The sequence below is a fragment of the Chlorocebus sabaeus genome, chromosome 1 (genome assembly GCF_047675955.1).
Source record: "Chlorocebus sabaeus isolate Y175 chromosome 1, mChlSab1.0.hap1, whole genome shotgun sequence".
Taxonomy (NCBI): Eukaryota; Metazoa; Chordata; class Mammalia; order Primates; family Cercopithecidae; genus Chlorocebus; species Chlorocebus sabaeus.
This window is the reverse complement of record NC_132904.1, coordinates 67335412-67357844: the sequence shown is the minus strand read 5'-3', so window position 1 is coordinate 67357844 and position 22433 is coordinate 67335412. Positions and strand designations below refer to the sequence as shown.

Sequence of the window (22433 nt, the reverse complement as noted above, 5' to 3'; positions counted from 1 at the left end):
AAAACAGCTTATATTTGATAGCTGGATATTGTTTTGTTGACATATTCTTTATACTTTCCTGCATTTTATAAATGTTCAATAATGAGGGTTTCTTTTTCTTTTTAGATAATGAAGTAATTTCCACTTAACACCTTTCCACAAAACAGAACCTTTTTAGTTCTTCATCTTCCATAAGATCTTCATTCCAATGGGTCTTCACAGATCTGGCCTCATACAACCCACTGAATACACTCATTAGATGACAGCCACTTTCTACTTGCATCTATCTCTTTTCTCAATGTGGTCCAGCATCTGTGCATCCAAACCACTTGACACTTGTTTTTAAGGTGCAGATTCCTCAATTCTGCTCCAGAACTACTTAAACAGAAGTGCTTGAGATGGAGCCCACAAATTTGCACTTTAACAAGACATTTATGGAATATCATGTATGACAGAGTAACAGTTTTCTGGGGTCTATCCACTGTGATGAATTATGTATATTCCTGAAAAACACCAGGAATATATTGCCTCTCAGTCTTTGATTATTTTGCTCTCTCTGACTGAAATACCCACCTCCTTCTTTTCCTGATTGTTCCATTTATTATTCTTTCAGGTGCTGTTAATAAATCTTTGTCTTATAGTTAGTCAGATTTCTCTTCCCCTACTGACCTGAAGCTTTTTGAAAATGGGCATTGGACTTTGGGGATTGATGTATCTTGCACAGATACAAGCACTGTGCTTTATTAATAATAGCTACTTAATGCATGCTTATTGAATTAAATTTATTTTTATATAACTTCACATATATACTTACATATTTTGAGCATCTTCATTTTGGCAAACACTGTGGAACGGAGGTGCTAGGGATGAAACAGTGAACAGGGAAGGCACAGGCTTCATTCTTAAGGTGTTTAAATCTGACTAAACATATCTAAATTAAAACAATATTTTAATGAGTTGTTACAAACTGTGTACAAAATATTATACCATATACTAAGAGTAGTCATAGATGGCGGTCTCTCTTTCTCCCAGTAGGAGCCTGAACCAGTGGAAAAACAAGCAGCTTAGGAAATACTTGACTTGATAAGAAAAATATAGCTCCTAGAAATTTACTATTTAATAGAGAAAATATAATATGCATTCATTTCTAAGCAATACAAGCACAAACAGAAATTATTTAAATTTCACATGGATAGGAAAAGTTTTGAAAAGTAATTTTGAAGTTGGGGCAACCACATTTTTGGGTGCATCTTAAAATAAATGTATTAAGAATGTTATTGTGAAAGCAGCGATTTTGATTCATGCTTTAATAATGTAATTTATGAGGTGTCAATTACAGATAATCTTGCATAGTATAGTTATATGTACCTTAATAAAATCCACTTTGAAGTATATTTATTTTCTCTCTTGTAATACTTTATATTTTTTCCTTTTTCTAAGTTTTTTTTTTTCTTTCAGTATTAAAGCTTATACTTCTTATTTTTCCCCGCTATCTATGTTATACTCTAAATTCAACAACATCCGATACTACGGTCTATACATTTTGCTTTTATTTATAGTCCATCTGAAAAAATGGTTGTTTAAAACTGTCAGAACTAATGCTGAAAATAGTAGTCTGGTTAATCTGAGGTAGACTTGGAAAGAGTGGGCGATGGGGTATTGAGGTTCTGTTTGAGAATGTCTTCTAAATTGACATTTCTGTAAACTGATATATCAGAGTTTACAAGGAAAATGTGATATCTGTACCATTCAGGTTGATATTGAAACCAAGCAGAGAGCTGCAATATATTAGGGATTCTCAAATTAGGTGCCCAACTTCCCCAGCTGCTTCACGTGGAGCTGTAAAAATGACGAGTTAACGGGTGCACCTCACCAAGATGACAGTTGTATACATATGTAACAAACCTGCACGTTGTGCACAGGTACCCTAGAACTTAAAATATAATAAAAATAACAGTAAAATAAATAAATAACAAGAATAGAATGAGTTTTTCTAGGGAAGAGAAAAGATTAAGTTCCATGCTGAGTAATTTGTATTATGTTATTTAGACTCAAATGACTTAGGATGCCTAAAAGATCTTCATGTCTAACATAGATCCTGTCTCCCTATTTAGCTTTATCTCTCCACTACACTGGCACCGGGAGTTCCAAGCGAGCTGAGTCTGCTATTAGTCACCTTCTGTTCTTCCTACGCTCTGTGCTCCATGTCTCTTGACAGACCTGGTTCTGAGTTTCCTGTAGCATAAACACAACTCTTCTGTGCTGTCATCATAAATATCCCTAATTGTAATCACCGAGTTTTATGTCTGTTTCCACAAGGGGTTCCCTCCAAGGAGCTCTGGAGGGAAAAGACTCTGTTTTATTCTTTGTATTACCAGTATGAAGTCCTAGAATATGAAAGATACTTCAAATGTTCCATGAAAGAATAAATGAAGATTTTTTTGGGGGATAGAGTGAAGCACAAGCAGAGGGGTTTCTAAAAATATACAAAATTCACTTAAATAATATAGGAGGAAGATAAGTTTATCAGTTGGGTGTGGGAGTGGTGTGAAGATGAGGGGTGATCTTGTGGGGTTTTTTTGGAGGGTGTGGTTACTCACAAATTTACTTTTAAGAACATTTTACATATACATAAGATCAAAGACCTGTAACAGCAGTCCCTTCATGGAAACTATAAAAGTACATGAAGTAGAAGGAGAAGGAAGCCATGAAGTAGAATGAACCCTTGGGAAGCTTCAGACTTGGAGGGCTGCAGAAATCTTCACCAGGAGCTTATTAAGAGCTTTCAGGCATCCTGAGATATGGCTTCTTATATATGCTACCTATTTCCGGGTAGAGCACATCCCCAGCTCCTCAGGCCCCTTTATGGAGAACAGTGTGGGAAAGAACATATCCTTATACTTTGTAAGTAAAACTGCTGCATTCAGGAAAAATATTAGACTTTACATGCCTGGTTTCTTTTAAGAATGAGGGAGCCTTTATTAACTGCAGAAAGCTCTCGTGGATGCCTAAGGAAAATTGTGGAAATCTATTTTCTGATATCTGTATTTTCTAGGAACATTCTATTCTGACTGAGGAGGTTTGATTGGTCTATGAGCCATTTGTTTTGCTGCTTAGAGCAGGCTGTTAATGTGTCCATGCAATTTTAAGTCTCCTGGTTAGTTGTGTCACATTTTATAACTGCCACTCAAAGTCCTAAGGTCAACGGCCACTACCAGCATCACACACTGCCACTGCCATTCTTATCCTCATCCTCATGTTCATTTACCAATATCAAGTGACTTCCACGTCCTGCACACTGGTCAACATATTATATGTTTTACAATGTTATCTCATTTAATCCTTTTAATCCTTATGAAGTAGTGCCAATGGTGAACTACCAGTTTCACATTAGTGGAATCTGATGTAAAGTGCTTATTTGGAAAACTCTGGCTAGCTCTAGATGGCAGAGACGAAATCTGAACCTAGGTTTGTATGACTGTATAACAATATCACTTACTCTGTAATCAGAGAAAAGAGATAAGTCAAGGTAGCCCAGGACAGAACTTGCAACACATTCTTACAATGGGTCTGGAGTGTTATCCTGATATAATAGGAAGAGAATTACTGTCAACAAATGGGAGGGCACATAAAAGTTAACCCTCCAATACTAGGACAGAGTCTTCCATCAGTAAAACCCCAAACCTCTTTCTCTCTCTCTCTCTCTCTCTCTCTCTCACACACACACACACACACACACAGACATACATTACTCAGATTGTGAGAACACTGGAGAGCTCTGTGCGATTCTTCCAGAAGCCACATATATAATTTTAGGCAACACAGCATGTTTTAAATAGACAAAATTGAATGTGTTGAAGTCCTGAGATATGTTCAGAATCTTAGTTAACAATCACATCAACTATCAAGAGATCCAGTTTTATGAACTAGTATGCCAAAGTTATGTCATAGCTATTTTACTTAATATGTAATTAATACTGTTTAAAGTTTGCCAATGTACATTGAATTTTAAAGGCTGTACAATTATAACAACAAAGAAGAATGCCTTTAACAACATTCTCTGAACATCGCGTTGTACTTTTAATCCTCGAAACCAATAATTTAAATTGAAAAATATCTTGATATCAGGACAAATGAAATAAAAATAATTCTTCATTAAAAAAAAACAACTCTTGGATTGAATTTACATCAACATGTATACATTGTATGCCCACACTTCTCAAAATATATTTCAAGGTATTGGGAATATAATGATGAAAAAACAATGATCTACCTTCCAGTAACTTAATTTTGTTAGAGAGGCATATTTTCAAATAACCCATGATCATACAATGGAATAAACACTATTCTAGATGCATAAATAGAAAATAATATAACTCCAGAGGAAGAAGTAAGTTCTTCTGACTTAGAATAGGTGATGCCACCAAATGCTTCCTGAAATAAATTCATGTTTAATTTACACATGGTTCAGTGGATCAAATAATGGATCTAAAAATTTTTGTCTTATTCAAAAAAGAGAGAACTACATGAATTAAGCGAGCACATTAGTGTGAAAGAACTTGCTATATTTGGTAGTTTGGTGAAGTAAGGAAAAGCCCAGGTAGAGTATATAAAAAGATTTCTGAGGGTAGGAAGAAAGGTCACTGATAAACTAGAAGATAAATATGCTCAATCAAGAGACTTTTCAGAAGTTGAACCTATAAAGATTTGGAGACTGGATAGCCTTGACAGGTGGGGTTAGTAGGATTCTAAAAGGGCCCTAAAGATTTTTGTCCATCCTGGCGTACTTGTTTTGAGCAATACCCATGCCTTGGGTGTGTGACTAGGGCCTGTGAATGTGATGGGATATCACTCCCATGATTACATTACATTATATGGCAAAAGGGTTTAACAGATGTAACTAAGGGCCCTGATTACTTGACTTTGAGTTAATTAAAAGCAAGATTATCCTGCTAGGGCTTACCTAATCATAGAAGTCTTTAAAAGAGACAAGAATCTCGAAGGAGGTTCTCCTGCTGGATTTGAAGACCTAAGATGTCATGTTGTGAGAAGAACACATGACTGGGACTGAGAGTAGCCTCTAGAAGCTAAAAGCCCAGCAAGAAATTGGAGACCTCAACCATATACCACAAGGAACTAAATTCCTACAGCAATCTGAGTGAGGATTTTAAGGACCCTCCTCTCCAATTAAGAACATGGTACTGCCTGGAACTTTAATTTCAATCTTGTGAGATCCTGAGTAGTGCATCTAGTTTTGCTGTGCTCAGACATCTGACTTACAGAACTGTGAGGTAATATATGTGTTTTGTTTAAAGCCGCTGAATTTTTACTAATTTCTTATGCAGTTATAGACAACTAATGCAACGAAGTATGCTTTGGTCAAAAACAGAACCAGATTTCAAATATAGGTATGAACCATGAGGTACAGAAATGAGGATAGGCAAATCATTTTATGAGTTGTTGGTGTAGAAAAAGAGATACACATAGCAGGGATGCAGGCTAAGAAGAACGAAGAATGTTGTTCTTGTTGTTTTAAATTATATTTAGATTGAGGAATAAACTGCATGTTTATATAGATTGTATGACTAGGACAAATATCTTACCCTTTTGAAGTGAAGATGATAATTCCGTACTTGAGCTCTTTTAAGAGCTTTTTTTTTTTGAGATGGAGTTTCATTCTTGTTGCCCAGGCTGGAGTGTAATGGCGCGATCTCAGCTCACTGCAATCTCCGCCTCCCAGGTTCAAGCGATTCTCCTGCCTCAGCCTCCTGAGTAGCTGGGGTTGCAGGTATGCGCCACCACACCTGGCTAATGTTTTGTATTTTTAGTAGGGATGGGGTTTCACCATGTTGGCCAGGCTGCTCTCGAACTCTTGACCTCAGGTGATCCACCTGCCTTGGCCTCCCAAAGTGCTGGGATTACAGGCATGAGCCACCATACCTGGCCTTCTCTTACCTCTTACACACTACCTTTTGGTACACTGTATTTCACACTTTAGTGGCATTTCTAAAATATCTGAAACTCCATCGCCTTTGAATATGCTTAGAATTTCTTTCATGATGATTTTCACTTATCAGCCTCTGCTCAACAATTCTTTACTTACTCAGAGAAGCTGTTTGACTCCATCCCCTCCAACTATCTAATATATATACCTCTGTATTTTAAATACAGTCTTATCATTTGTTTACACATTTGTTTTCTGAACTATCCTATTATTTCCTAATGATCCTCAGGGCAGGTGCAATACTTCACTTGGCTCTGTACGTCGACAGTCTGGATTGCAGCTTGAACTCAGTAATGTTTGATGTTAAACTAAACTAACATCCAAGATAGATTGAGACTAGGTAATGGGGGTTGTCTGGAAAGCAGTAAGTGCACTTCTTTTTAACCTGGAAAGATGAAGAAACGATGAGAAAAACATAGTTGTAGAGGAATTAACCAGTGGATATTACCTAAATTAGACTTAGAATATTTCCATTTTTTTTTTTTTTGTTCTCAGCTACCAGATAAAGAGAAAAGTAGATAAGTGAGGGTGGGGATTGGGGATAGATGTTGGAAAACAATGTGTGTATACATTTTTAACTTTAATTTTTCTCTTTCATGGTAATAACTAACATTTGGTAAGTTTTTACCATAGTGAGATGCTCTGCTCAGATTTTCACATACATTAATTTAATCTTTACAACAGTCCTGTGGATATGCACACCATAGTTACTTTAGAGATGGAGAAAATGAGGCACATACAGTTTAGTAACTCATCATGTGGTAACCCAGCTGGTAAATGTCAGAGTAATTTAACCCAGTTAAAATTTATAACACGCAGCTGTAAGAAACGTCGACTTGGGATGCAGGATAAAAATTCATAACATCAAACTATCCATAATACTTTCATATTGGAGGCCCCATATACTCTAATTATGGTTTATACATAAGTATATGTTTTTATATCTAACTCACACTCGTTATGTGGTATGAAAATTTCTTAGGTACAGTTTAAGTTTTGATATCTCAAATAGACTGTATGCTTATCCAGGGTATTATCAACTGCAGATAGCAGGGGATCAACAAATGTTGGCTATTTGTTGGATGTATTGGATCTGATTCTGATTGAAAGAAAATAGCAGGAGATAAAGAGAGGATTTTTTGGATGGGCCTCTAAAAGCTAGTGTAATTCAGTTATGTATCAGACTCACTGCATATATTATTTACTATGTGTCTAAAATATCACACAACCCTTTGAACACACTTCAACAAATATTTGCTGACTACTTACCACTTGAAGTCACTCATCAGACATGTGAACTTAAATAAGAAGGAATGCTGCTCTCTTTGTTTTTGTGCAAATTCTGTATCCTCAGGGAACCATTCATTTCCTGTTTTCTGCTCCTTTGTTTGATGTGGACTTCATTTGTTGTTGTCATTAACCAATCTTTATGAGTTTTCTATATAATGTAGACATTATCTTTTATAAATGTTTACTTGGTGAAATAATTTCCGATTAAATGCATAATAAATAAATACAGTTTATCATTTCCAGACACAGCTTAAGATTCTGCCGTTTGAATTCAATATGTCAACTTTGCAGAATATCACTTCCACTTCCATCATTTTTCTGCTCACTGGTGTTCCTGGGCTGGAAGCCTTCCACACCTGGATCTCCATTTCCTTCTGCTTCCTCTATGTAACTACCCTCTCAGGAAACAACCTGATCCTCTTTGCCATCATCACTCAGCCCAGCCTCCACGAACCCATGTACTATTTCCTCCTCATGCTGTTCACCACTGACCTCGGCCTGTCCATATCCACTCTGGTCACTATGCTGGGTATATTCTGGTTCAATGTGAGGGAAATCAGCTTTAATGCCTGCTTGTCCCAGATGTTCTTTATTCAACTCTTCGCTGTCATGGAATCCTCAGTGCTGTTGGCCATGGCTTTTGATCATTTTGTGGCCATTACTAATCCTCTTAGATATACTTCTGTCTTAACTGATCTTAAAATAGCACAGATTGGAGTAGCAATTTTATTAAATTTAATAAATTTTATTAAATTAAAGGGCTTATTAAAAACTATAATTTTGATGGAGAGTTTCCCCAAGAGCTTATATTCTGACCTATAATGAGAGAGTGTTGCTCTTTTGGTTCTGGTACCTTAGGAGCTCAAAGGATGGAGAACATGAGGCCAAGAGCCAACTTTGCAGGAAAGAGGACTTCCCCGCTACAGCTCATACCTCAGGAACACCAGAGAAAGACCTCTTGTGGAGCTGGGACTCAGGTCCCTGAACACAGCCCACTGATAGTTGGTTCTATTTCTTTTGAGGGACATGATTAGAATATTGCTGGAAGTGTGGGAAAAAAATAAACTAGAAACTGGAACCAATCACCAGGTTAACAATAACACTGATCCCTATGGTGTTGCTTCTTAACAGACTGTCCTACTGACGCAGCCACATGCTCCACCACTCCTATTGCTTTCATCCTGATGTGATGAAGCTCTCATGTACAGACACCAGAATCAACAGTGCAGTTGGGATGACTGCCCTGATTACCACTGCTAGGGTGGATTCTGTCTTTATTGTCCTTTCTTATATTTTGATCATTAAGACTGTTCTTAGCATTGCTTCCCCGGAAGAAAGGAAGAAAACCTTCAGCACATGTATCTCCCATATTGGGGCTGTTGCTGTATTTTACATTCCATTGATCAGTCTGTCCTTTGTTCACAGGTTTGGGAAGCAGACCCCACCCTACATGCATACTTTGATTGCCAGTGCCTACCTACTAATCTCTCCTGTAATGAACCCCATCATCTATAGTGTGAAGACCAAACAGATATGCCAGACTGTGCTAAAAGTTCTCCATTCTAGCATGGCAAAGAACTAGATGAACGTTTCAATTTTTTCTATTCTTTGTCACTTTACAGATGAGTAAAATGCCATTTAAAGAGGTTAATATGTTTAGACTCATGCTTGTATTTAAAGTTTCCCAAAATACAACTTAGTTGAAGTAAGAAGACTGTGAACTTAGAGAGCTTAATATGAGCTGAAGATTCTCAAGGATACCATTCTTTTCCTTTGATAGTCATGATGATAATAAGAATATTTCTATATTTGAGATGAATCATTTTCAAAGGCTTTGTTAACCAACGGCTCACCTTAGTTTGCAAATGTGGTATTATTTTGTTTTAAAAAAATGGAAAAAGAGAAAGTGTCTACTTATTATTTAAACTTCTCCTTTAAAGAGATAAATAACATCACCCTGCTCTCAAATGGGAATAAAAAGTGCGTTAACAATTTCAAATTACTGAATCTTATAAATGAAATTTACCATAGACAACTTGCCGTGTCCATGGTTACTTAATTGTTCCAAATATTTTTGCTTTCCTTTGCCTCTGGCCTCATTGACCTCCACATTTAACAGCTAGTATAATAAATAAATATTTTATTGCATTGTCAGTAACCTAACTGTATTTGGTCAAATATTCATACTTTCTCCCAGCTCTTCAGGGAAGATGTCGAGTATAAGCATTCTGTGAAATACAACTATGCTTAATTCAGCTCCAATCTGTAGAGTTTCTTCAGAAGTCGTAATGTCATGCTTATTGCTAAACAGACATGTTCCTGCTTTTGGGAAATACCATCTTCAAATAAATTAATTTTCTTTAAGGCTTCAAGATTAACAAGAAGCAAATACAGAAATATTTTAATCTTGTGGGATTTATAATGCTATGCTTGGACCTTATCCTCAAGGAAAGTTGAAATGGATATGCTATTAAGGGTCTAGACTGAAAAATAGAAGTCACACCAGTGACTAACACAGGAAGCATTTAGTACAAAGAACTGGATAAACAGATATTAGAGGACTGAAAGGGAATAAAAGGGAACACGGAAATAATTCAGGGATAATAACTACAGGAAGTTTCCTCTACTTGTATGGCTTTGGGAACAAGGAGAAGAGTCTGGGCTTATTAAAAACTATAATTTTGATGGAGAGTTTCCCCAAGAGCTTATATTCTGACCTATAATGAGAGAGTGTTGCTCTTTTGGTTCTGGTACCTTAGGAGCTCAAAGGATGGAGAACATGAGGCCAAGAGCCAACTTTGCAGGAAAGAGGACTTCCCCGCTACAGCTCATACCTCAGGAACACCAGAGAAAGACCTCTTGTGGAGCTGGGACTCAGGTCCCTGAACACAGCCCACTGATAGTTGGTTCTATTTCTTTTGAGGGACATGATTAGAATATTGCTGGAAGTGTGGGAAAAAAATAAACTAGAAACTGGAACCAATGCATCTGGGCAAAGAACTATTGCTGTGATAGCACTGATAGGTATAATAAGCAAACATGATAGAGATATTTGTCACTACAGCAGCTTCCAGTGTCCTAGCCTCCCCCAATTAATGGAACATAGCAGGGAACCAAACGATGATTCTGATTGATGAGTTGCAGCCTTCTCATCAAAAGCAGAGTCTATAGAATGGTGGATTTGGAGTTGAGAAAGCCAACAGCCACCACAATGGAGTAAGGTGCTTGTAACACAAGCTCAATATGGTCATGATAGAGGACTGCTGTTAATAACGTCAGTAACTAACAACTACAACCAGCCACATGCTTTAGCAGTTCACCAAGTACCATTACATACAATCTTCCGAAAGGATGCTAGTTGACAATTTTGGGGTATTTCTTGGGGATATTTTCTCTCCTTTCTACCAAATATCTACTTCTCCTAGGACATGCCCCTCTCTCCTCTGCTACTTCAGGTCTCCTGTGCAATGGCCAGCAATAGAGTTTCAGATTGTGTCTGCGTCAACATCTGTTTTGGAGCTTACTGGCTGTTCAGGAACTCTTTGTCTTATGTCTCATCTTTCCAATTGCTCTCATGTCTGTTCAAGAATGGATTTTTTCCCAAAGACAGAGAATATAGCATATCTATTTTTAGCTGATATATTTTGACTGGAAACTTGTGCTCATTATTTTCACTGTCCTCTTAATCTCCAGTTCTATTGTCCATTATTTTGTGCTCTTCTTCATGCTTCAGACCAAAATGGACTGCATTATCAGGTTCTCTTGTGAGCTGACTTGGGGTTGGGTTCATAAAATGAAAGGCACCAGAATGAGAATGTAGAGTTGGAGGAGACCTTCTGCTTTGACAATGTTTCGTCCTCCCGCTTTGGCCCCTGGAATTGTAATGGTTTCTCACTATCACCAGTCTCCAGGCATCTCAGCATCTCTTGTGATACGGTTTGGATCTCTGTCCCCAACCAAACCTCGTGTTGAAATGTAATCCCCAATGGGTTACATCTTCCTCTTGCTTCAACCATGTAAAGTGCCTTGTTCTCACTTTGCCTTCTGCCATGACTGAAAGCTTCCTGAGGCCTCCCCAGAAGCAGAAATTGCTATGCTTCTTGCATAGTCTGCAAAACTGTAGCCAGTTAAACCTCTTTTCTTTATAAGTTACCCAGTCTCAGGTATTTATTTATAGCAGTGTGAGAATGGACTAACACACTTTGTTTGTTTCCTAAGCCATGTCCATTATTCTATAATTAGTTTTTTCACTGACATCCCTCACTTTAAATTATTCTGAATGAATTTTTGTTTCCTGCTGATTTTGTGACTGATACATATCTCTTTAAAGAGCAAAGGAATGACTCCTTGATCTTAATAGGTCTACTTTTACTTAACCTTAAGTACTTTTTAGTTTGAAATGCATTTAATAGACGCTAATTGTTTTTTCACCACCTAAGGCATTAAGTAATTACTTTTTTTTTTTTTTTTTTTTTGTCAGAGCTAGCTGAGGTTTTATTTAGGACAGGAAAAAAAAAAGCAATTGAATTGTTTTGTAGCTAGAGGCATGGACAAGGGGGGTCCTTAGGCATTAAACGCCCTGCTGTGGGCTGAGGGCTAGGGCTGAGCCTCAGGGGTGCTCCTGTTCCCTGTGCTACCCTGCACAGCGGCCTCTCTCCCGGGCTCTCGGGCAGCCGCAGGAGGGTCAGGCTGGGAGGGGCTGCCACAGCTGTTCACTTCGGCAGGACGTCAGAGGACTGGGACACCAGCTTCCCTTCGCGGGTCTCGATCTTCTTCACGACCAGGGCTCTGGTGGAGCTGGTGTGGCTGAAGGAGCTGGAGCCTGAGGCAGAGCCAAAGCTGGAGGCCAGGTCGTAGCTGAGGCCAGGGCTTGTGAGGCCCCCACAGGCCGAGCTCAGACCACCTGCACAGGGGCTCGTGGTCTTCCTATGGATACTCATGTTCTGCATCCCAGACTCCAGCCGGCTCTCCTCGCCTTCCAGCAGCTTCCTGTAGGTGGCGATCTCGATATCCAGGGCCAGTTTGACGTTCATCAGCTCCTGGTACCCACGCAACTGTCAAGCCATGTTCTGCTTGGCCCGCTGCCGGGCGGCCTCCAGCTCCGACAGCTCGGCGTTGGCATCCTTAATGGCCAGCTCCCCACTCTGCTCCGCATCTGTGATGGCGGCCTCCAGGGAAGCCCTCTGGCCTTTGAGGCCGTCAATTTCAGCCTGGAGTAGGCTGATGTTCCGGTTCATCTTGGAGATCTCAGTCTTTGTGCGCTGCAGGTCATCCGGTGCTTCCTAGCCAGTGTTTGCAGCTCCTTATACTTGATCTGGTGCATGCTCTCAGCCTCAGCCCGGCTGTGGTTGGCGATCTCCTTGTACTGTGCCTTGGCCTCAGCGATCATGCTGTCCATGTCCAGGGAGCGGCTATTGTCCATGGACAGCACCACAGAAGTGTCTGAGATCTGGGACTGCAGCTCCCGGATCTCCTTTTTATCTCGTCAGTCAGCCCTTCCAGGTGAGTCTCCAGCTCTATCTTGTTCATGTTAGCTTCATCCACATCCTTCTTGAGAAGGACAAATTCATTCTCCATCTCTGTACACTTACTGATCTCATCCTCATACTTGTTCTTGAAGTCCTCCACCAGCCCCTGCATGTTGCCAAACTCCGCCTCCAGCTTCAGCTTCTCCTGGCCCAGAGTCTCCAGCTGCCGCCTAAGGTTGTTGATGTAGCTCTGGAACATGTTGTCCATGTTGCTCTGAGCTGTCTTCTGCTGCTGCAGGAGGCTCCACTTGGTCTCCAGCATCTTGTTCTGCTGCTTCAGGAACTGTACCTTGTCGATCAAGGAGGCAAATTGACTGTTGAGGGTCTTGATCTGCTCCTACTCCTGGGTGGGCACGGCCTGGATGTTGGGGTCTACCTCCAGGTTAAGGAGGCTCAGCAGGCTCTGGTTGACTGTGTCAGTTGTGATGCCTCCCATGCCACTGGTCCCACCATAGCCTCTGCCCAGGCTACCCCGGAAGTTGCTGGTGCCACTGGGGAGAAGCTCGAGGAGCTGATGCAGGCAACGGGCCCACTCATGTAGGAGTGGCTGCTGAAGGCCCCGGGGGCCAGAGGTGGACACCTCGTAGGACTTCTGGGTCACCCTGATGGACATGGTGGAGGCAGGAGTGGAGGCAGGCAGGCTGAACCAGGAGGATAGGCCTTTGATCTGGGTCTTATTACCATAAGCCTTCCTTTTGCCAGCATTTAAAACCCCAGGAAAAGCAGGATTTTCTCTATACTCTTCAGGACCTGAAACCAGAAATGGAAGGTGGGGTGGACTTGTGGCCTCCTGGTTAGATGACTTGTAGGGATCTGAACACAAAGCCTTGTACGTTTTCTCTGGCCTAAATAGCATAGACAGCTAAAGTTTCGGACTAAGAGGAGAGAGGCTTCAGTTTTGCAGTAGTGTTGTTCTTTTGACTTTAGTTTACATTAAAAACATAAGGTTAAAGGAACCGATTTACTGTTTACCTTGTGAAATGCAAGGATTAGAAATTTGCCGTTCTAATGGTTTGGAAGCAAAAATTACACCCCAATATTTTGGAGAATATAAAATCTAAAGATAAGTTCTCCATGATTCCTACACAAAAATCCCAGAAAGGGATATGAGGTGGTAGGAGAAACTTTCTGTATAAATGAATCCAATAGAACAACTTCATTGATTGCTATAATACAATGTTAAAATTGAATTTTTCCTCCCTAGTTATGGCTGAGGCAGAAAAATCACAACTACTAAATTCCAAAGTGAGCTGTCAGACTATCAAGGAAGACAGGTTAGGTGACAAAGAGAATATGCAATTCACTGAAGAATTAAAGAAATTATTATAGACTGATGTAGTTTGGATCTGTGTTCCTGCCTAAATCTCATGTTGAATTGTAATCCCTATTGTTGGAGGTGGGGCCTGGTAGAAGGTGATTGGATCACAGGGACAGTTTCTCATGGCTTAACACCATCCCTCTTGGTGCTGTTTTTGCATGGTGATTTCTCATGAGATTTGGTTGTTCAGAAGTATGTGGTACCTCCCCCTTGCTCCTTCTTCAGTCATGTGAATTATTGCTCCCTTTTGCCTTCTGCCATGATTGTAAGTTTCCTGAGGCCTCCCCAGCACCATGCTTCCTGTAGAACCTGCAGAGCCGTGACATAATTAAACCTCTTTTCTTTATAAATTACCCAGTCTCAGGTATTTATAGCAGTGCGATAACTGACTAATATATAGACACAAAGATAACAGCCTAAAAAGTGAAATTTAAGACTTTTGTTTCCTGCTAATCTGCATGCCCAAAGAGGAAATAGAGAAACATGTATATAACAGAATTCTTGGCGTCTTAAAATTGCAAATGTCTTTTTACACACCCTAATGGTAGGCTAGCTTAGTATCTTAAGCAAGAGGCAAATGGTGTCTTTGCAAGAACTGCCAGCTTTTGTTGTCAGAGCCTTGTTTGCTGAGAACTTCTTTTCTTTTTCTTTCTCTGATGTCAGAAAATTGTGATATAGAGGTAGTATGGACATAGTATCTTACGACACAGGAGGTGCTGTTAAATGGGGGTTCTCATCATAAGACTTGTGAAGAGGACCACTTTAGAGAAAACTGTGTTAAGATCTTATTCACTGTCTCATCAGGTGGTTGGGCAGAGATATAATGACTCCCTTCAGAGAAATCTGAGGTAGTGAGTGCACTGATGACCGACTCCCTCTGAGACAGCTGAAAATCAGAAAAAGGGAGAGTTTCTGTGGTGGTAGAGTAGAAAGAATTGCTGTTTCATATATAGGGTCCATAGTACTCTCACAAATCTGCTTGTGCAAGACTGCCTGAGTGTGTCCTGTGGACCAGAAGGACACTGTGTGCATTTGAGAGAGCCTGTAAAAAGGTCCTCTTAGATGATGTCCAGTAGGGCTGTCTGGAGGCACAGTAAAGCCTCAACAGAAGAGAACTGGGGGTAACCTCTGGGCTGCGGAAAGAAATAGAGCACATTCACCAGATCAAAGCAACCTCTGGTGAGAAACCAGTAGTGTTTGTTGGGAGACTTGGATGAACTCATATAAGAAGTCCAAGAGAAAGTCCCCAAAACCACTAAGCCTAGCAAATATGAAAACATCTTATGACAATATCGAATAAATAAGAATTTTACTAGGTCAGTCATGGTGTCTCACGCCTGTAATCCCAGCACTTTGGGAGACTGAGGCGAGTGGATCACTTGAGGTCCAGCCTGGACAACATGGTGAAACTCAGGCTCTACTAAAAATATTTCAAAATTAGCCAGGTGTGGTGGCACGTGCCTGTAGTACCAGCTAATTGAAGGCTGAGGCACGAGAATCACTTGAATCCAGGAGGCAGAGGTTGAAATGAGCCGAGATCGCGCGACCGCACTCCAGCCTGGGAGACAAGAGCGCAACTTTGTTAAAAAGAAAAAAAAAATTTACCATTGGTTTTATTTTCTTTTAGCTTTGACCTTGACAGTGTTAAAATAATAGCTAGAAATATATGAGTGTGTGAAAGAGAAGAGAAGCCAATGAAGCCTCTCTCTAGATGTCCTGAGGACTACCTGTAGCCAGCTTTAGCTCAGATAGCAGAGAGGAGTATTATTTTTGAATGAAGATGCAAGTGTCGATTAATTTATTTCTAAATGGAAAGTGTGTTTTATAACTTTAAGTAGGACTTTTTGGCCCAGGGTGGTGCTTCACGCTTGTAATCCCAGCACTTTGGGAGGCTGAGGTGGGAGGATCGCTTCAGGCCAGGAGTTTGAGACCAGCCTAAGCAGAATACTGAGATCCTATCTCTACAAAAAAGTTAAAAAATTAGCCAGGCACAGTAGGGCCTACACCTATAGCCCTAGCTACTCAGGAGGCTGAGGCAGGAGGTTCAGGATTGCTTGAGGCCAGGAATTTGAGGTTGCAGTGAACTATGATCATGCCATTGCACTCCATCCTGGGTGAAGACAGAGACCCTGTCTCTAAAACAAAACAAAACCAAAAACAAAAATCCATAAAAATCAAGTAAGACTTTCTAATTTTTATGATAAGCAAAAAATTTTATTGCTTGTCAACATTTTTATACAGGGGTAAGAAAAAATGTTTTCCACTGAGTAGCTATAAAGGGAGTGAAGGATAAAAAACAAATAAGAAAATAAAAACCAAAACAAAAACTCCATTTGCTTTAAAGATAACATCCCATGCATAGTGTTTGTTCATCAACTTTAGTTACATTATAAAAGACAATCAGTATCACTTCTTACTTTCAATCAGATCATTTAGAAGGAGATATTGCTCACTGGGCATCACATGGTCTGTTTAATAGCATTTGCTAAAATGTTTGCTTACAGTCATCAAACATTTATAAATAGCAAATATAAAGATTTTATTATTTAAAAAGAAATTTTTATGGCCATATTTGAAAAAAAATCTGTATTTTTTAAAATGTTTGGTTTAGTACAAGGTACATGACAATCCTAATAAAAAAAAATACTTGGCTGGGCACGGTGGCTCACGCCTGTAATCCCAGCACTTTGGAAGGCCGAGGTGGGTGGATCACCTGAGGTCAGTAGTTCAAGACCAGCCTGGTCAACATGGTGAAAATCCGTCTCTAATAAAAATACAAAAATCAGTCAGGCGTGGTGGCGGATGCCTGTAATCCCAGCTACTTGGAGGCTGAGGCAAGAGAATTGCTTGAACCCTGGAGGTGGAGATTGCAGTGAGCCAAGATTATGCCACTGCACTCCATCCTGGGCAACAGAGCAAGACTCTGTCTCAAAACAAAAAACAACAAACAAACAAACAAACAAAAAACCTGTCTATTCAGGGTTAGTAGTAATTAAGAAGTCATAGAACAAATAATGAGCTGTCATTATCCAACTATTAAATTAGAAAATATTGAAGTAAAAATGTCACAATACTGCTGAGCGTAGGTGAGCAGAATACACTCATGATCAGCTGTTGGGAGTATAAACTGGTACAGTTCTCCTGAAAAGTAAAAGTTTAAAAACGAGGTATGTATTAGGAAAAAATTATTATCTTTTAAAATTCAGTAATTGTAATTAAAATGATATATTCAAGGAAAAATAAGATATGAAAAAATTATTAATAAAGATACTAGTCACAATTGGATTTTCATATGGCATTAACAATTGGAAAGGACCTGGGTAATTTAACATAGGGAAATCGTTCCTTGTTAAACATATTATAATCCAAGAATAAATTAAAACTTACACATATTAATCCTCTCTTCAGAATGAAGGCATGATTTCCATAGCTTTCCAGAGTATTGGGTACTGACTGCTTACAGCTGAGTCCCTCTCTAGAAATTGCCCTTGGACCAGTGGAGTTGCCACACCCAAGTTTATTAAGGGTCTTATCCAGTGACTGGTCAATACTGGTCAATACAGAGTACAGAGGCCTTGTCCCCCTTGCCTAGACAACTCTGAAGGGCCATTTCAGCTCTAGAGTGCCCATGGGACTTGTGGCCTCTGTTATAAGTGTGACACAGTTCAGATCCCCTTTTGCCCAATCGGGCCTCCCTTACTTCTATTATGGATGCTATTTCAGAAAGGACACTTTAATAAGTTTTCTGCATACAAATCTCTATCTCACAATTTTGTTTCTGATAAATATGATCAAGGCAAAATATTGCCTTTTGTCCCCTCTTAATAGTCTTCCCCTTTTTTTCTTAGGAGGTGCTTGCCAGAGGTAAATACTATCTCAAAGTGGTGAGCAACATTCCTTTTAAAGTCTTTAAATTTTTCTTGAATATATACACATGCACATACACATACACACACACAGAGCACATGGAATTGTTTAGAAATTTTAAAATCAAGTAAATGCATTCTATTTACATATTCAATATTCAATGTGCATTTTGCTTTATTAACTAAATCTATTTTGAGATCATGCATGTTGATGTATATAATATTTATATAATTATATATGGTTTAAAAAACTCGTGTGTAGCGTTTTATGTTAAAAACATACTACATGCTTTGCATAAAAAATCATCTCCCTAGTCACAGCCATTTAAATTGTTCCCATCTTTTTGCCATGACTAAAAAAACTAAATATTTTTCATTAAATATTACATATTTTTATCCAAAGCTTTAAAAATTGTACGATAAGCATCTTCCTAGTTCATATGTAAGTTAAATTCTCTGGAAGTTAAATTGTTGGGCAATACAATGTAAAAGTCAGAGTTTAAGCAGAAAATTAGAAGCCACTACAAATATTTTCAAAGGATGTTATTGAAACCTGACAGCTGGGCAGATGATGGTGAGGTAACCTGATTGCAGCAAGCTACTACAGCCTCGTGGCTGGAATCTCCTTGGTGTGATTGGAGCTCAGGAGCTATGGCACCCTGATAGAAGGTGGACATGTGGAGAAAATGCAACACTGCTAGAGAAGCTGCCCCAAACAGAGAGGGGCAGTAAGAAACTCCCTAACTCCTTGCCTCACCTTCAGACTTAACTAGTTTCTCCCATGGGCCAAACCCAACTAGAATACGACTAACATGGAAGGCTGAGATAGCTAGCCTGCAAGGGTCAGCTCCTTGGAGGTATTGAGCAGGGTAGAGTAAGGGAAATAAACGGATTTGAGGGCAAACATGTTCAAGATAAACACAGTCCACTCTTTTTGCTATTCATCAAATATATTTAATGACTTCACGATTTAACCTAATAGGCATCAGCATATATATATGTGTGCACGTGTGTGTGTATATATATATACACATATATAAACATAACTTTCCTTTTCTCTGTCAAAAGTGGAAATGAGAAAGCCTCTCATTGAGTTCATTGCAAATCCAGGAAGCCCAACTGGTAAACAATTCTCCCAATCTGATCAGGCATGGATTTTTGTGGTCTGATGACCTACGTGATGCATCGTAAAGTTAAGTAACATCCGCACTCCTCATACAAAGTAGTGAGGGAAGGGAAAATAACTGGGTAATATATTTGCGTTAAAAATGCATAGATAATACAGTACTCATTTTTGTAGCTAGTCATGAGACAGTGGCTTATATTTATCATTTTCTTCAAGCCCACTAAACTAATACACATCACCTTTTCCTTAGCTTTCACTTTGACTGGTGGTTTACCCAAATTTTTATTCCAAAAGGACTGTGTTCTCATTGATCTTTCCCTATTGGGTTTCTTTAGTATTTTATTTGCCTTTACTGTCAGATATGAGACATACGAGGTGCCCCAGTGAAACCTCTGAGTTCCAGATATAGTCTTCACTTCCCTCGTGGGATAGCTGCAACCTGATTTCTCCTTAAGTTTTGGAATCAGTATTGGAAGAGGATGACAGACATTAATAGCACCATTAGAGAGCCAGGGTGCAGAGATAGAATTTCTCATCAGATCTCCTTTTATTTTAACACTTAGGTTTCTGGGGGAGAGAGAGAGAGAGAGAGGGAGGGAGAGAGAGAGAGAGAAAGCGAGCATTGAGAATGACAGGTGACTACTGCAAACTTAACCAAACAGGAGCCTTATTTGCTGCTGCTTTGCTAGATCATATTAACACAGCTTCCAATGCATGCTATGTGGCTACTGATATTTTTCCATCCACGAGATAAACTGAGGAATAGGAACAGTTTGAATTTAGTCATAATGTACGATAGTATGCACTCAAGACTATGTTGTCTCTCTGGATCTCTATCACAATGCAGTCTGAGAGACCTGGAGCAATAAGACATCCCTTAGAGAATCACACTGGTCCACCACATTGATGAGATGATAAAACCATGCTAATCATGTGAGACAACAGGAACTCCCAAGGATAGCTGGTAGACCCTACAAAGATGCTGCACCCTGCCACATCAGTAAAACTTTTAGTGGTCTGGTAGTCTGAGGTATGCTGGGACATCTCTTCCACAACAAATGAGAAATATTGCATCTTGCATTTCCAACCACAACAAAGATGCACCATTCTTTTTTTCTTTTCTTCTTCTTTTTTTTTTTAAACAGAGTTTTGCTCTCTTTGCCCAGGCTAAAGTGCAATGGCGCGATCTTGGCTTACCGCAACCTCCACCTCCCAGGTGCAAGTGATTCTCCTGCCTCAGCATTCCTAGTAGCTGGGATTACAGGCGTGCACCACCACTCCTGGCTAATTTTGTGTGTTTAGTAGAGATGGGGTTGATCTCTACTAAATTTTGTATGTTTAGTAGAGTCGCAATGTTGGCTAGGCTGGTCTCGAATTCCTGACCTCACTGCCCACCTTGGCCTCCCAAAGTGCTGAGATTACAGGCATGAGCCACTGCACCTGGCCAGATGCACCATTCACAGTAGGCCACTTTGGGTTTTAGAGATGTACACAGACAGAGTCTGCTTCCCCACCACTCCCAACACACACACAATTAGATGTGGCCTAGCTGACACTGAATTTTTCTTGAATGCCAAGAGGGTCCACAAACATTTCTTTCTTTTCCCATTAAATGTGTAGCTCATTTGTATAAGCTCTTTCAGTAGGAAGATGAAAGCTGGAAGTATCCACTGGCCTAAGGACTATGGCTAGTTAGGAAATCGGGCACTGATCTGTCAGTACCCTGACATGTAAAGACAGTTGTCAGTGGCTTTGCTGTCCCTTGCCCTCTCCTTCCACACTGATGTTTCTGGAGAATAAGAAAAGACACTATAAGATATGCTACATATATACCTCTGGTATGGGGACATTTTCTATAATATTCTGAATTTAATGTTCTATTACTTAATCTAATGTTAAAGAGTTTTTGTGCATGTGTGTGTGCACATGTGTGGATTCATACATGTGGCTATTTCCTGTCAATTCGTAGCCCACCAGAAATGATGTATTTAGGGATTCTTCACTGTTTTTAATATTTTCTGTTCATGTTTTTGTGGATATTGTTTCTATTCACTATGGATGGCTTTCCTTCTGTATTGTGGGGAAAGGATAAGATATTCTGTCATTGGGAGGGATGGTGGACTATTAGCTCTTCATCTGGGTATAAGGGCTCTCTGTTCCTCCTGGATGTTGCCAGTGAGTTGAAGTGTAGACCTACCTTGGAGAAACTCCCACATTCATTCTTCCCACCTTGAGGCAAATATCTCTTCATGTCCTAAAGGATGGCACAAATAGGCCAGGGTAGGGTTAGTGGGACAGTAAAATGACTGGTCATTACAATGGAGTTTACCAATCTACACTTCAGAGACTGAACCATCCCATTGAATTGCTTCCACTTCTCCTTTGATATTCTCCTGTACATATTTTGGGCTGCAGTTTGTCTGTCAATGTTATTTCATCTTTTGTTGTATCTTTTTATGAATTCTCTATCTTTATGGATCACTGATTATAAGCTTACTTATATTCCAGGGAAACTGTGAATTTAATCTTTTTCTTCTTATTTTTATAGGCTAGGAATTAAAGATCAACTTTCTTATGTAATCTTTAATTCTTTTTTAATATAATAGTTTTATTGTGATACAATTCACATACATACAATTCATTCATTTAAAAGGTAAAAATTAATGGTGTTTAGTATATTCATGAAGTTATGTGGCTGTACTTAATATGTTACTTGTTGTTCCAAGAAACTATAGAAAATTTTCATGAACTCCAAGAGAAGCACCCAATCCAGAAGCAGTTGTACCTCATTGCTCTCCATCCCTCTCAGCCCTGAGCAATCACTAATCTACTTTCTGTCTCTATAGATTTGCCTGTTCTGAAGATTTTATATAAATTTAATCATACAATATTGGGCATTTGTGATGGGCTTTTTTCATTTAGTGCACTGTTTTCAAGGTTTATACATTGTGTGGTAAGTATCAGTACTTCCATCCTTTTCATAGCTGAATGAATATTCCATTGCATGGCTCCATCACATTTTGTATATTCACTTTTTAGTTGGTGGAAATTTGGGTGGCAGCGCCATTTGTCGAAAACACCATTCTTTCTTCATTGAGCTGTCTTGACACCCTGGTTAAAAATTAGTTGACAGGACATGTGAGTGTACATTTCCTGACTCTCAATTCCAGTTCATGGATGGATATGTCTGTCCTATGCCAGTACTATGTACTGGCTGAATAATGGCAGCTGTGTAATAAATTTTGATATTAGTAAGCATGAAGCACCCAACTTCGCTCTTCTTTTTCAAGATTATTTTGGTTCTTCTGGAACCCTTAAAATT

General features: G+C 39.4%; 2 pseudogenes; one reads left to right on the top strand and one right to left on the bottom strand.

Moving 5' to 3' along the window:
* The first annotated feature begins 7549 nt into the window (after positions 1-7549).
* Positions 7550-8855, top strand: LOC103247944 (olfactory receptor OR51C1-like; annotated as a pseudogene).
* Positions 8856-11985: 3130 nt separating this feature from the next.
* Positions 11986-13581, bottom strand: LOC103247943 (keratin, type II cytoskeletal 8 pseudogene; annotated as a pseudogene).
* Positions 13582-22433: the final 8852 nt, after the last annotated feature.